Source organism: Schistocerca cancellata, chromosome 3 (assembly GCF_023864275.1).
Source record: "Schistocerca cancellata isolate TAMUIC-IGC-003103 chromosome 3, iqSchCanc2.1, whole genome shotgun sequence".
NCBI lineage: Eukaryota > Metazoa > Arthropoda > Insecta > Orthoptera > Acrididae > Schistocerca > Schistocerca cancellata.
Window position 1 is genome coordinate 197,280,407 of NC_064628.1, and position 14,027 is coordinate 197,294,433.

Here is a 14,027-nt window from a genome sequence, read left to right on the forward strand (position 1 = left end):
TTTTGTTAAGTTACTATTATACCACTATCAATGGGATTAAGTTTCTCTTGCTCTTACACCGTTCACCCTAACTGGTGCTAAGAGAATTTATAGAATCTAAACTCTCTTAGTAATGAAAGTAATCTTAACTATCATGCTCACAAGCAAGAGGCAGGTCCTAACTTGTGCCACTAGAGAGTCATGTAATTATATTTCATTACACGAAAAGAAACACCAGGTAAGAGTACAGTGCACTACACATCATATTACTTGCGCAATCGAACTGAAGGCATTAAAGAACTTTGCACATTACCCCCTAGGGAGCTCACGGTTCTTTCTTTTGTGAGTTCGTGCATGGTGCACACGGGGCTCCAAATTATTGCAGCCAATGCTTCCTTCGCTTGATGCATTTCCTTCAAGCCACTTTCTCTACCTCTCCTCACTCCTTCCACATTGTCCCCTCCTTTCCCTCTCTTGGCCTTCTGACTTATGTAGACCTGGCTATCCACCTGGTTTACTGTATTGGTTGCAATTTTGATCCTTTCGTCCGTTCTTTCATCCTTTTTTGTCTTTTAGACCCCGACTTGAAGTTTGACCTCCATTTCAAAATTTCCTTTTTTTAGTGTGAGCCATTTGGGGAAACTCTCCCTCTCTAGCATCTATGGTGCAGATTCCTCCCCCCCCCCCTTCCTCTTCCTCTCCCTTCCTCACTGTAGCTCCCTTCCACCCTGCTAGGTCACCAGCACGTGTAGCCAGTCCATGTGAGGATATGTTATGAACCCATATGGCTGAGCCCTCTGACAACATGTCGATCACACTACTGATACCTAAGCTGCCCCATCAGAACTCCCGGCAATGGCTGCCATGCCAGATGGTCCTTGCTGTGGCTGGGTGACGCCCATGAGGAGAGCCCCTGGTTGGACAGGGTTGTATCAGGACAGATGCTTGGTCTATGAAGTGCATCAAGCTGCAAAAATCTGGCAGTTCTCAATTGGCCATCTCTTCGAATGGTGAAGGATCATTAATGCTGCTTCGTATGACCAGCAGCCGTCCGTTCCCTGGCTACACCATGGGAGGAGGGTAGGCTCGCCTTCTTGGGATGAAACATTTTTCCGATTTCCTCATCTGTACTAGGACAGACGGGGACACATCCACTGCCAAAAAGCCATTGCTTTTGTGGAGAATATCGAGGACAAGTTTGGTGGAGTCTCTTAGTAAGATGTGGTCGGGCTCCTTGTAGGTAAAAGCTTCTTCTGCCACCCAGTCAGCTGCTCTTTGTGGCTGTGATCGTCTTCGCAGTGTCCTAGTGTCTATTACGCCTCACCAATCTCTGAATTTGCTCCAGGGAGTGATTTTTCATATGGACCTCATCCTGCAAACAGATAAGGAACTCTGGGCTAATCTGGAGTGGCGTGGTGTTCATTTTGTTCGACGTATGCAGAAGGGTCACAAATACAACTGCACCGATACTGGCATCTTCAATCTGGCTTTCGAGGAGGATACCCTCTCGTAGAAGGTCAAGGTTATGTGCCACAGATGCGACGTGAAGCCATACATCCCTCCACCTATCTGATGCTTTTGGTGCTTGCCTTGGGCATATGTCTTCCCACTGTACGGCGGACCCTCTGTGTGGTGGTTGTGGCCACCCACTCTATGAGGGAAGCCCCTGTGTTCCGCAACCTGTGCATGTCAGTTGTGCTGATCGCCACGCCCCTGGCTCGCTGCATTGTCTGGCTTACAAGAGAGAAAAAAAGATCCAAGAATACAACTCCCTGGATTGCCTGTCTTATGCCAAAAGTAAGAGAGATTCCATCCAGTTTCACTATCTTCAACTGTTGTCTCTGTTACTTCATTTTCTCCCCCTACCTCTGCCTCACCCAAGCCCCATCCTCCTCTACCCTCCCCCTCGCCTGCAGTTTCCACGACCTCCCATCCAGGAGATGCTACCCCTCCCCAGTTGAAGAAACGTCCCTCTTCTTTGGCATCTGCTGTCGATTGGGCTCTCTCCTTGGACCCCTCTCCCTGGCCAGGAGACTCTTACCACCAATCTGCCACGAGACACACCATCTGTGTGCCTCGAGGTCACCTAACCTCTTTTGGTTTCAGGTCTTGCAGAAGCCTGTACTCCCCCTGTGCCCTCCTCCACTTCAGAAAGAGAAGAAGAAGAAAAAACATAAATCCCAAGACAAGACCACCCCGGTGCCCCTGGAGGTGCCATCTCCCACCTCACATCTTATTTGTGGATGTCACTCCATCCTTGTCCGTGAAGGGCTACTGACTGAGTGACATGATCTCTCCTCGGCTTCTTTTATGTCTAACCTGGAGTCTCGCTACATAATCATCCAGTGGAATTGCAACAGATTCTATCCTGACCTACCGGAAATGCACCCTCTTGTCTCCTCCTATTCTGCATTCTGTCTTGTTCTTCAAGAAACGCTTTTCCATGACGACACTCTCCAACATTTTGTGGTTATAGGGTGTTTTATTGGAACCATGCTGGTCACAGGCCATCATCTGGTGGGGTCTGCACTTTGATTCGCTCCACTGTCCTTAGCGACTGGATCCCCCTACGTACCAACTTGAAAGCAATAGTGGTTCGAGTGCAAACAACTCAGGCAATCACCATTTGCAATGTCTACCTCCCTCCAGGTAGGCCACTTCCTTATGTTGCACTGTCTACCTTAATCCAGCAACTCCCAGCCCCATTTCTCCTCCATGGGGACTTCAATACCCACCATCCACTATGAGGGAGTGTTACTTCAATGTGTAGGGGTATCCTAGTTGACCAACTTACTACGGAAATCGATATGTGTCTTCTCGATGATGGTTCTGCTACCCACTTCAGTGCCAATAATGGCACCTTCTCTCCTCCCCTACCCTAGTGGCTTCCCTACATTGGTCATCCCATGATGTCCTTAGCGACAATGACCACTTTCCAGTGTCTGTATTATTTTCTTGCTGCCTCCAGGCAGACAGGCTCCCGTGTTGGCCTTTCTGCAGGGCCAATTGGCCTTTATATACATTTGCTGTACACTTTGAGAACTCCCTCTCGAATTCCATTGATGTAGTCATGCAAGGCGTCTCTGCTACTATTCTTCATGCTGATGGCACTGCTGTCTCCCTATCCACAGGTCCCCCTCGTCGTCGACCGGTACCATGGTGGAGCAAGGATGTTGCAGTCGCTGTCCAGGACCACCAACAGACGCTGTAGCGATTTAAGCGACACCCTTCCAGACCAACTTCCTCTCGTTTAAGCTTCTCCGTACTAAGGCTCGTTATCGTCTTAAGAGGAGTAAAAAGGAATGCTGGGAGTGCTATGTTTCCTCCCTGGGGACGTATGCCTCTTCCCTGCAGATTTGGTCCAAGCTCTGTAACCTTCTGGGCCTCCAGTGACAGTTAAATGTCCTTGTTCTGTGCATAGATCCATTGGTCCTCACAGTACACCTCGTGACTACCTTTGCGACAGCATCAGCATCCACTTCCTATCCTACTGCCTTTCTCTGACAGAAAAAAAGAGTTGAACAGATCCCCCTTTGTTCCATCCCGCACCACACTGAGCCCTATAATGAACCCTTCGCTGAATGGGAATTGTTGCAGGCTCTTATCTCTTCACAAGACACGGCCCCAGCCCAGGATTCCATACACAACCAGATGATCCAACACTTGGGTATTCCCAAGAGGCAACATCTCCTAAGGGTCTTCAACTGCATTTGACTTACAGTTGCTTTTCGATCACAATGGCGAGACAGTACAGTTATCCCCGTCCTTAAGCCCAGGAAGAACCCAACGTCTCTAGACAGCTACCAATTAGCCTGATGAATGTACTTTCTAAACTGCTCAAAAGAACGGTCAGCTTCCGATTATGTTGGGTACTCGAATCTGGGGGCCTTTTGTCCCCATATCAGTGTGGCTTCTGGGCAGGACGATCTCCAATGACCTTTTACTATGACTGGAATCAGCCATATGACAGGCTTTTACTCACTGCCGGCACCTTGTTGCAGTCTTCTTTGACCTACATAAGGCATACGACATGGCCTGGTGTCATCACATTTTAGTTACCCTCCATGACTGGAGTTCCTGTGGTCCCCTTCCAAATTTTATCCGCAAGTTTTTATCTGTGTTAGAGTTGGCACTTCACTCAGTGCCCCTCAGATTCAGGAGAAAGTATCCTGTGCGAAGTGTCACACTCTTCTTCACTGCCATCAATGGGCTTGTGACCACTGTTGGGCCTCTGGTTACCCTGGCGTTGCATCTGATGCAGCTCCCACTTGGTAGCATCTGATGAGCACCAGCTCCAATGCACCTTCCAGAAGGCCTCTGCGTGGGCCACCTCCCATGGCTTCCAGCTACCTCTCTCCAAAATGCAGGTTATGCATTATTGTCACATCCCGATCCAGAACTGTATTTAGGCAGCCAGCTTCTCTTGGGCCGTATCTTTGATAACAAGCTGACATGACTGCTCTACAATCGCCACCTAAAGACTACATGTATGCAGAAGCTTAATGGTCTCTGCCTCCTGACCCACACATTATGGGGTGCAGACCATTCCACTCTTCTCCAGCTTTACTATGCTATGGTCTTGTCCAGACTAGGTTATGGTAGTCAGGTTTATCTGTTCACCATTTTGGGGTGTGCCTGACTATTAGTGTCTTTCACACCAGTCCTGTTGATAGTCTCCTCACAGAAGTGGAGATCCCTCTCTACACATGTGATGGAGCCAATCGCCATTCGTCGATTCCCTGACCATCCCATGTACCCTGTGCTCTTTGCCGATGAGGCATATCTCCCTCCGAACAACCACCCATGGGTGAGGTTACTGGCTGGCAGGCATCTCACATCCCTCTGTTTGGATTTCCATCTCCACTCACTGGAATGCACCCCGTGTCTTTCCTACCATATCTCCCCCCCCCCCTTCGGATGGAGCCTAAACCACGGATTAAGACTGATCTATTCCTGGGTCCTAAGACCTCTGTCGCTCCTATGATTTTCCAGTGTCTTGTATGTGCCATCCTTGCAGAGGTCCAGAGTTCCAGGGTGCCATCATCTTGTACACTGTTGGTTGTAAGACAATCAATAAGGTGGGATATGCTTTCACGTCTCCTACAGGCTTAGGACACCTTTTATTGCTCGGATCACGTAGTGTGTTCACGGGAGAGCTTCTAACCATTCACAGGGCCCTCCTTTTTGTTTCTCAGGCCTCCCTCCACAGTGTTTTAATTTTTTTGTTCAGACTTAATGAGCAGTCTGCAAGCTATCGACCGATGCTACTCTGACACCATTTTGTCTCTGCTTCCGTGACCTTCTCTCTGGACTTGGCCATGTCGCCTGTTCTGTTGTCTTTCTCTGGGTCCCAAGTCATGTGGGCATCCTAGGATATGAACTGGTTGACCCTTTAGCTAGAGAAGCAGATACTTACCCCCCATTTCCTTTCATAATTCCAGCTATGGATATGCAGATCTACGTCAAACCCCTCATTGCCCAAAAGTGGAATGACATTTGGTGCGCTACTCCTCACAGTAATAAACCCCACATGGTCAATGAGTCTACTGCAATTTGACGCTCTACCTTCCACTCCTCTCGGAAGGAGTCCACTGTTTTGTGCCATCTATGCATTGGTCATACCAGGCTGACCCATTGTTTCCTCCTACATAACGACCACTCCCACAACGTGGTTTCGGAGCCAGGCTGATGATATCCCACATATTAGTGGAATGTCTCCTTTTTGCAGCCCCATCGTGCTAAGTACCGTCTTCCCGATTCCTTAAATTTAATATTAACAGACGATTTATGGATGGTAAACCTGGACCTCGGTTTCCTCTGTGAAAGTGGTTTTTATTTCGAGGTACAAGATTCTACTTTAGTCTTGGAGCAGGGGCAGTTTGGCTGTGGCTGGGACCTCTTTTACAGTCCTCTTGGTCTGTGACGCCATGACAGCTCCTTTCTTCCAGTTTTTAGATTTTAACTCGCCTTTTATGCCTTTTATTTTACTGTGTGTGTTTAATGTTTATTATTTTATAATTTGACTCCTCTGACTGGTTCCATCCACTTTTAGCAGAACCTCTTTCTTCTGTAACTAACTTCGGAATCGCGGGACTGATGACCTCGCCGTTTCGTCCCACAACCCCTCTTAATTAATCAATGTATCTATCAATCAACTTTGCACTTTTTTGGTCATCGTTCTTCTGACTGGTTTGGTGCGGTCCACCACGAATTCCTCTCCTGTGCTAACCTTTTCGTCCTCAATTATTTGCTGGAGGTATTCCCATTTCTGTCTTCCTCTACAGTTTTTGCCCTCTACAACTCCCTCTAGTGCGATGGAGGTCATTCCATCATCTCTGAACAGATGTCCTATCATCCTATCCGTCCTCCTTATCAGTGTTTTCCACATGTTCCTTTCCTTTCCGATTCTGCACAGAACCTCCTCTTTCCTTACCTTATCAGTCGACCTAATTTTCAACATTCGTCTATAGCACTACATCTCAAATGCTTCGATTCTCTTTTTTTCCCGTTTTCCGACAGTCCATGTTTCACTACCATACAATGCTGTACTCCAGAAGCACATTCTCAGAAATTTCTTCCTCAAAATAAGGTCGATACTTGATATTAGTAGACTTCCTTTGGCCAGGAACGCCCTTTTTGCCATTCCTAGTTTGCTTTTGATGTCCTCCTTACTCCGTCCGAATTGATTATTTCACTGCCTAAGTAGCAAAATTCCTTAACTTCATCTACCTCGTGACCATCAATCCTGATGTTAAATTTCTCGCTGTTCTCATTTATACTACTTCTCATTACCTTCGTCTTTCTTCGATTTACTCTCAATCCATACTCTGTACTCATTAGACTGTTCATTCCGTTCAGCCGATCATGTAATTCTTCTTCACTTTCACTCAAGGTAGCAATATCATCAGCGAATCGTATCATTGACATCCTTTCACCTTGAATTTTAATTCCACTCCTGACCCTTTCTTTTAATTCCATCATTGTTTCCTCGATGTAGGGTCGAAAGGCTACGTGATGTATATTGCTGGTATTACAGGTCGAGGTTTAGCTATGTTGGATAACTTTTTTTATTCTGTTTTAATCAATACGTATCGAATCTGAGTAAGCGAGAATTTAGAGGCCAGAATGAGGAACGAGCAAACAGAATTTGAAACGCATTAGATAGCATTTTATTAACGTAAAGAATCAGTGAGTGGGGATAATAAGCAGCAAGGAATCCTACGTAGCAGCGTAATATAGCTTCTATGGATGGCAAACTTTCAAAGCAGAGATATAACCTTCGCAGTGCTAACTCTAAATGGTTATTTTACAGTTCTTTTTGTTCTTATATGTCAGTATAGTTGCGAAGCATTGATTTATGTAGTACATGACTGTCATTGAGATTTCATCCGTGCAGTAACAATACTGGTGTATCACAAATTACATGTTTCATTATCTCTGCTGCTTCTTAGCTATTCGTGAGTCTGGCAGCTGTTTCTTAACTTAGGATAACACTAATTACATCCCTTCCCATTCGGTCGCGATTCCACAAAAACGTGGGCAAAACATGCAAATGGCTTTCAGCATCATGAAACATTTTCTTACAGTGCAGTTCACAAAGTCTAACTGTTGTTGACATTTTGTCAAAGAATGATTCTGGCGACTAATATTTATATTTTACAATTTTAGAACAGCCATTTCATATTCTTCAAATATTTCCGGTTCGTTGTCGCGACATGATAACGATAATTTATCATACACAAAGTTGCAGTTTTGCTTTACTTAACGTTTACAACATATTCTTCACCGAAGAGTCAATCAGTATATTGCTCCCTCCTACGTATATCTCGCGAAGAGACCATGAGGATAAAATCAGAGAGATTAGAGCCCACACAGAGGCATACCGACAATCCTTCTTTCCACGAACAATACGAGACTGGAATAGAAGGGAGAACCGATAGAGGTACTGAAGGTACCCTCCGCCACACACCGTCAGGTGGCTTGCGGAGTATGGATGTAGATGTAGATAGATGTAGATATTGAGCTCGAAATAATCCTAAAATGTGATTAGTTACGATGATGTGCAGAAATGTGTTTCGATACTTAGAGAGCATAAAATATAAATATACGAGTATTACATCAACGTGTATAGTGCATCTTTTTCATTATCAATGTGTTCTGATACATAATTTATTACAAAAGATTAAGAAAAACAGCAAAAGCATCTTCTTCATTCTTGTAAATTAGTAGCAGAGGTGGTCAGATGAAGCACGAGATGCGGATTTCATTCAAATGGTTTCTCGTGTAATGAAGAAGGTGAACAAGACACATCTTGGCTCTCCATTCCATATCAGCTGGTGAAGTACGTGAAACAGTCAAAAACAACAATATTGACTACCATCAGACGTATAATGGAATGGCGACATGGAAAATTTGTGTGAGACCGGGGCTCGAATACAGATTTTCTGCTTATCACATGGTTAACGACATATGGAAGTTTGGGTCCGGCCGTGAGACGGGCTCGGATAGCCAAATGATAAGGTACCACTCGCGATACGCGGGAAATCCGAGTCCCAGGCCGTCGCTAATTTTCATAATTCATTCTATTCACAGCTGATGGCAATCAATATTTGCAATTGCAATTTCATGTCAATAATACTTACATTCTTCATGTGGAAAAAAGATGCTACTTCGTTACATAACAAGAGCAAGCAGAGCCATTTCCTTTGCTCTCCCTGCCGAAGCTAAATTAAGCTCTGGAATCGGGTGTATTAAGGAATGGTGGTCCCTTAGAATGTTAGTTTAGTGACTCTCTTGTTTATTGTGTTTTCTCTCTTTTTATTCATACATTTTCGCTAGCTAGATACCACCACAAGAACTCTTCAGCGTCCTTGCAGTTTAGATTGGCACTTCTGCCATTGCATGTAACTCTGTCTGGAGTCAATTGATTCGCTGCACTCCAGCAGCACTACAGTCGGACCGTTAGCGTCATAGTTAATTCTGACGCGAGCCAGTCCTCAGTTTAGATATAACTGCATAGCATAAAAAAACAATGCAGTGGTTTACGTTCATATCTGGGACTGATTCCACACGCAAGATAACATATGAAGCGTCTACGTATTCTTAGCGGCTTGACGACGCAGCAAAAATGTAAGTTTGAATTAATTCACAATTTTTTTAAGTCTCAGTTGGAAGATTTTTAATTATATGACATGTTTCGATCGCTCTGAACCATCTTCACGTCTAAGTAGTTGTGTGAGCATCTCGTCTCGTATGCTCACATCCTCATATCAGAGTACTCTGATATGAGGTTCTGAACACACAATACTGGTTGCTGACGCAACTACTTAGATCTGAAGACGATCCAGGGCGATCGGAACACCTCATATAATTAAAAATGTACAACTGAGGCTGAAAAATAAATAATTATTTTAACTAACAATACGGGTTCTGATTCTCTCAAGATGAATGTGTTGGCTATGATGAAAAATGTAAATCTTCATGCTTCACCATTGAGCACCCCAGTTGTCCCTTACACTCACTTTGTTAAAAATACACAGCTCTTACCTTCAAGATTTTACGTTTTAAAGTCTTGTTTATCCACAAATGTGTTAAGAATACTTCGTTCTTTATGATTTATATCATTAAACTGCTATGTATTTTCCAAAGAACACCATCCTAACAACTAGAACGGTTTACTGTTAACTAATATTTAACTGCTTTAGAGAAGAATATATTTATTCAAAATATGTACACTTTCTTTAGTACTTCTTGCCCTTTTTGTACTTCAGGTAATGTAACGTTGTCTGAAGTCTCGGTTTCTTCCCATTTTCCAGACATGGAAAGTCCAGAGCGTGCTTTGTATTGTTTACATACCCTTGTAGAGGGAACTCCATGTTCAGATCACTTATTTATTAACAGTGACCTACGTAAAGTACGAAACAAGTTCCAGAAACAATCTCCATCTTTGTCCGTTGGTCTATGCCATTATTCATTTTACAGTGCTTTATAACTTCCTATTCAAATAAACTTGTGAGGTTTTCAAGAACAATTTATCTACGTTTTGATAGATACTATTACTTTCTATATAGGCATCATTACTTCGTATGGTAATCGATTAATACGTACAAACACTGATGCAAGTAGGAAAAAAAATCAAGAAAATTATTGTAATACATACATCAATGCTGTACAACTAAGGAACAAACTCGCTTGTGAATAAAGAACCTTACCTATTTATATAAGAACTACATCTAGAGCTATCTATTTGTAATAATAGAAAAAAGTTGTCACTTCCTGTGAATCTCATCAATCAAAATATTTCTTACCTCTTCGCACATTCCTTTTCTTCTTTCAGTAACTGGATACAACAGTAAGTAGGCACTTACACATGGTGTCCCGCTGATTATTTATAGGCCTAAATTCAACACTTGCCATTTGTGATTCCATTTGGCCAACTTGACGATGTTTTGTATTTCCTAGCAAGTACCTTCCCCCTACTACATACTTTTGTATTCATCATGAGGTGACGTCAAAATATCGTTTCTCCGGGCCAGCTTTTCACAAAAGTGTCATTAAGGAAGACTAACATTTCGTTGAACGATTATACAAGTCTTGTGAACTCTTGATAAGTGCATCACCGTCTGATCGTTTTCCTTTTTTGTTTCATTGGCCTTCACAATACCAAATTTTTGAAAACTTAAAATTTTGAAAAAAAATTATTGTTCCTAATGGACTCCTCTACCAAATTTTATAAATGTAATAAATTTTTCATTTATACTTAACCAAAAAATTAGAGTCCAATTAGTAAGTTTCAGTTGCCACAAAGACATCATAGTCAATATTTTCAGCTACAGGACCCAGGTTACACATCAATATTTCTTTAAAAAGAATGTTGCGAATAAAAGTCAACAGCAATTAACGATTTTCGCATTTTATATTTTTTTAGTTTGTGTGTAAAGTACTTATTACTGAAAATGTGTTGATTTTGCTAAGAGTGTGCCGGAAGATACTTTCGTGTATGGAACCTACAAACACATCATAATCTGTTTAAAAAGAATGTTTTGGTGTAAGTCAAAAGCACTTAATGAGTTTAGTTTCTTAAAATTTTTGGCGGGGGTGGACATAAAGTTAACCATCTTCGTAATGTGCACTGTGAAAAATGTGTTGGTATCGTAGGGCTCATATATATGGAGCGCATTGTGTACGTGTGTGTATCACCTTGTTAAAATCCTTCTCGAACAAGGGTAAACCATCAGTCAGGCTGTTCGCTTATTCGCGCAATAAGTCCTCATAAATCAGTTAGCATTTCAAAACCCCCATCACAGGATTCTGTTCTGCGATATTAAGATTTGTTTTATATCACAGGCCTGCAGAAACTGTTTTCATCTTACACTGGTAAAATTAAGTGCATTATTGGACGGAATACCTCCTGGCTTCCCAATGTGTGGGACATACCTCTCTATGAACCAGAGAATTATTCGTACCCTATTAACACTCTCTAAGGCAACAATTTAACACGTTTAGAAAAAAGATTGGACATCTCAGTTGTTGTAATGAACTCGGGAAATTATTATGTGACATCAGAAACCATGAAAATTACCAATCATTTCGCCCCACGCTGGGAGTCAAAAATGTTGTGGAGTCTAGAGAAACTACACTCCTGGAAATTGAAATAAGAACACCGTGAATTCATTGTCCCAGGAAGGGGAAACTTTATTGACACATTCCTGGGGTCAGATACATCACATGATCACACTGACAGAACCACAGGCACATAGACACAGGCAACAGAGCATGCACAATGTCGGCACTAGTACAGTGTATATCCACCTTTCGCAGCAATGCAGGCTGCTATTCTCCCATGGAGACGATCGTAGAGATGCTGGATGTAGTCCTGTGGAACGGCTTGCCATGCCATTTCCACCTGGCGCCTCACTTGAACCAGCGTTCGTGCTGGACGTGCAGACCGCGTGAGACGACGCTTCATCCAGTCCCAAACATGCTCAATGGGGGACAGATCCGGAGATCTTGCTGGCCAGGGTAGTTGACTTACACCTTCTAGAGCACGTTGGGTGGCACGGGATACATGCGGACGTGCATTGTCCTGTTGGAACAGCAAGTTCCCTTGCCGGTCTAGGAATGGTAGAACGATGGGTTCGATGACGGTTTGGATGTACCGTGCACTATTCAGTGTCCCCTCGACGATCACCAGTGGTGTACGGCCAGTGTAGGAGATCGCTCCCCACACCATGATGCCGGGTGTTGGACCTGTGTGCCTCGGTCGTATGCAGTCCTGATTGTGGCGCTCACCTGCACGGCGCCAAACACGCATACGACCATCATTGGCACCAAGGCAGAAGCGACTCTCATCGCTGAAGACGACACGTCTCCATTCGTCCCTCCATTCACGCCTGTCGCGACACCACTGGAGGCGGGCTGCACGATGTTGGGGCGTGAGCGGAAGACGGCCTAACGGTGTGCGGGACCGTAGCCCAGCTTCATGGAGACGGTTGCGAATGGTCCTCGCCGATACCCCAGGAGCAACAGTGTCGCTAATTTGCTGGGAAGTGGCGGTGCGGTCCCCTACGGCACTGCGTAGGATCCTACGGTCTTGGCGTGCATCCGTGCGTCGCTGCGGTCCGGTCCCAGGTCGACGGGCACGTGCACCTTCCGCCGACCACTGGCGACAACATCGATGTACTGTGGAGACCTCACGCCCCACGTGTTGAGCAATTCGGCGGTACGTCCACCCGGCCTCCCGCATGCCCACTATACGCCCTCGCTCAAAGTCCGTCAACTGCACATACGGTTCACGTCCACGCTGTCGCGGCATGCTACCAGTGTTAAAGACTGCGATGGAGCTCCGTATGCCACGGCAAACTGGCTGACACTGACGGCGGCGGTGCACAAATGCTGCGCAGCTAGCGCCATTCGACGGCCAACACCGCGGTTCCTGGTGTGTCCGCTGTGCCGTGCGTGTGATCATTGCTTGTACAGCCCTCTCGCAGTGTCCGGAGCAAGTATGGTGGGTCTGACACACCGGTGTCAATGTGTTCTTTTTTCCATTTCCAGGAGTGTAGTAATAGCACGCAATTTCTCCCGAATTTTTCCCTGCCATTGTCATACATCCTTTTTTTTTTCTTTTTTGAGACATCAGTCTTATGACTGCTTTGATGCGGCCCGCTATGAATTGTTTTCCTGTGCCCACCTTTGCATCTCAGAGTAGCAGTTACAACCTATGACTAAAATTATTTGATGGACCTACTCGCGGCTCCATTTTCCTCTATTGTTTTTATCTCCTACAGCAGCTTCTAGTATTCCGGAAGCTATTCCCTGATGTTTTGAGAGATAATATGTCATCTTGTCCCTTTTCTCGCGGATTTTGCACAGAACTTTCATTGCCCTTCTGTAGCACCACGTCTCAAATGCTTCGATTCTCTTCTGTAACGGTTTTCTTACATTCCATTGTTTACTCTAATACAATGCAACGTATATGCACAGAAATGACTTCCTCAGATTAAGGCCTGTGTTTGATACTACTAGACTTCTTGGCCGACGATCCCCTTTTTGCCATTGCTTTTCATGTCCTTCTTCCATTCGTCATGTATTATTTTGCTGCCTAGGTTGCAGAATTTCTTAACTTAATGCACTTCTTGATCACCAATCATGGAAGTTCCGTTTGTCTCTGTAATCGTTTTTGCTACTTCTCATTATTTTCGTCTTTCTTCCATTTACTGCAATTCAATATCTTTACTCATTAGACTTTTCGTTCCATTCAACAGATACTGTAATTCTTTTTCACTTTCACTGAGGATAGCATTATCAGCAGATAATCTTATTATTGCTATCCTTTCATCTTGAATTTTACATAATTCCACTCTTGAATCTTTTGTTATTTCCGTCAATGCTTCTTCGATGTATAGGTTAAAAAGGGGGGCGAAGGACTAGACCTCTGTCTTTCATCCTTTTTACTCGGAGCACTTCATTCTTGGTCTTCCACTCTTGTTGTTCCCTACATCTACATCTACATTTATACTCCGCAAGCCACCCAACGGTGTGTGGCGGAG